This window comes from Triticum aestivum, chromosome 4B (genome assembly GCF_018294505.1).
Source record: "Triticum aestivum cultivar Chinese Spring chromosome 4B, IWGSC CS RefSeq v2.1, whole genome shotgun sequence".
Taxonomy (NCBI): Eukaryota; Viridiplantae; Streptophyta; class Magnoliopsida; order Poales; family Poaceae; genus Triticum; species Triticum aestivum.
The window spans coordinates 449,803,711-449,806,223 of NC_057804.1; the positions used below are offsets into that span (position 1 = coordinate 449,803,711).

Sequence of the window (2,513 nt, forward strand, 5' to 3'; positions counted from 1 at the left end):
TGTGTGAGAAGGAGTATATACCTCTTTTTTTAGAGTATATACTTAGCAACCAAATAAGTATGCCATACTTCTATTTGAAATGAGTATATACTACTTTGCAATCAAAAGAGTATATATACAACGTACTTAGAAATCAAAGCGAGTATATACTACTGCCAAAAATAGCTAGCAAATTAAAGAAGTATATACTGCTTCAAAAAAGGAGAGGTATCTGTACCAAATAATAAATAGAAGTACACACTTGCTTTTACATCCACTCCCCAGTTGGGGCATATATTTACAATAAAAATAGATTACAGTACAGAAGATTATATATTGCGGCCAATCTGAATACGTTCCGACAGATGTCAATACACACTTCTTTTCCAAAGCTCAAATCTGCTGCAGTTTGCTGTAAGATCTGAAAGTAAAGAATTATAGTTGTTATGTCAAGAACAGGAGCAATAATGAACAAGAAGCTTGGAATATCTTTACACTATATGATGAGATGGTGAATGCTTCTTAAATTCAGAACGTCAAAAGAGAAAAAGTGCAAGTGTATTAGAACTCGAATTCCATCTAATTTACAAGATGATCTTTGTTTTGTATCGTAAACTAGAATAGCAACAAAATATATTAAGAAATGCCATGCTCTGTCTCACTTTTCTACTTATCTGATAAAAAAGCTAGAAAGTAAATCAAGTATAATTATTATTTTTTGAACAATATACCATGAGTATGTTTGACATAAAATTAGTATATTCAGAGCCGAGTATAATTAGTATATTTGTTACAAAGGAGCATCTAAAAATGAGTATATTCAGAGCTATGAGAATGTTAATTTACAAGGAGAGTACATACACAAAAAAGACAAGTTTGTTCATCTGAACAGTTTGTGAGAAGCAACTCATGATGTAGGTGACTCGGTGGGAGCGCAGGATTAGCTGAATTAATGGTGGGGATTGTGATGCCATGCTGATGTGAGTAGTTTCTAGCGCCTCTCTTGAACGCCTGAATGGGGATGCATATACGTATGTCGCCGACGGGAAGGATTCAATCACTGCAGTTATCCGAGTGCTATTGCCGTCGGCCACCAGGACAACATCCGTATAAGACATGAAAAAAATTACACCTTGCCCATCATATATCATTGGTATGTTCAGAACAAGACAGATCTGTTGTTTCCTAGAGAAGAACGTACCGCATACTGCTGGCCCTTGGAGTTGAGGCTTCAACATCAATTGGAAAGAACATGGATCCTTGTACTGATGCATGGCTCTCACCCCTGTAAACTAACGGCGTGGAAGACGACTCCAAGGATAGATGACGGTCAACTGGAATCCAACAGAAGAAGGCGAGCTTCCCATGAATCTGGTCTTACATGTCGAAGGTTCTCGGCCTAAGACGCCCATCTCATCGTCATCGTTAAATGCTGTCGTGCAACCGCCGTTGTCGCCGTTGTGATACGTAGGCGAGGTGTTTACATGCTAGGAGCCGCCGTGAGTGAATATTTTCTATGAAGGTGCCCTTCTAAGATTTGTATTCCGGTGGACAGCTATCTAGAATCCCTAAAAACATGGATCGCACAACAAACTTCTAAACCAACGCGGTCTTCGCATCCGACTTGCTATTTCTTTTCTTTATTAATTAAAAAATAAAAAAATAAACAAGTTTAAGCAGCTACTTGGGCGCCCAAGAAAAGGGGCACACGTGGCATGGGAGTATGTACTTCTAGGAGTACCAACCCATTTTCCTATATATATATATATCCACTTGGATGTAGGCGTTCATAAATTATTATTGTTGACATTACCCTCGAGGTAAAAGGTTGGGAGGCGAAACTATAAGCCTCTATCTTTCTCTGTGTTCGATTAAAACTTTGAACCCATAAATATCACGTGAGTGTTAGCAATTGTGAAAGATTAAATGATAATTGAGTATGTGGAGTTTGCTAAATCAAAGCTCTGACATAGACCCTTCCTAAAAATAAGATGAATTGCAATTGTTTGATGACTAAGAATGAAGTTTGCTAGTTTTCAAGAAATTTTATGGTCTATGCTTTAACATGTGAATAGCTTGTTACTTGATCATGAAAAGTTTTATGAGATGAGCTACTATTATGACATATAATGATGCTAGAAAATGTGACTAAAATTATCATTGATCAAACTTGTGCACCTGCTAGCATTCACACTTCACAAATTCTTTCTTTTATCATTTACCTACTCGATGACGAGCAGGAGTTAAGCTTGGGGATGCTGATACGTCTCCAACGCATCTATAATTTATGAAGTATCCATGCTATTATATTATCTGTTTTGGATGTTTATGGGCTTTACTATAAACTTTTATATTATTTTTGGGACTAACCTATTAACCGGAGGCCCAGCCCATATTGTTGTTTCTTTTTTTGCCTATTTCAGTTTTCGAAGAAAAGGAATATCAAACGGAGTCCAAATGGAATGAAACCTTCGGGAGAGTTATTGTTGGAACGGAAGCAACCCAGGAGACTTGGAGTAGAGGTCAGGGAAGCT

General features: G+C 37.3%; 1 long non-coding RNA gene across 1 annotated transcript; it reads right to left on the minus strand.

Moving 5' to 3' along the window:
• Window positions 1-219: 219 nt before the first annotated feature.
• On the minus strand, window positions 220-1,519 carry LOC123094969 (uncharacterized). The gene is made up of 3 exons (XR_006446058.1): window positions 1,181-1,519; window positions 841-1,056; window positions 220-400 (listed from the first exon to the last, which is right to left on the minus strand). It is a non-coding gene; the product is annotated as an uncharacterized lncRNA (long non-coding RNA).
• Window positions 1,520-2,513: the final 994 nt, after the last annotated feature.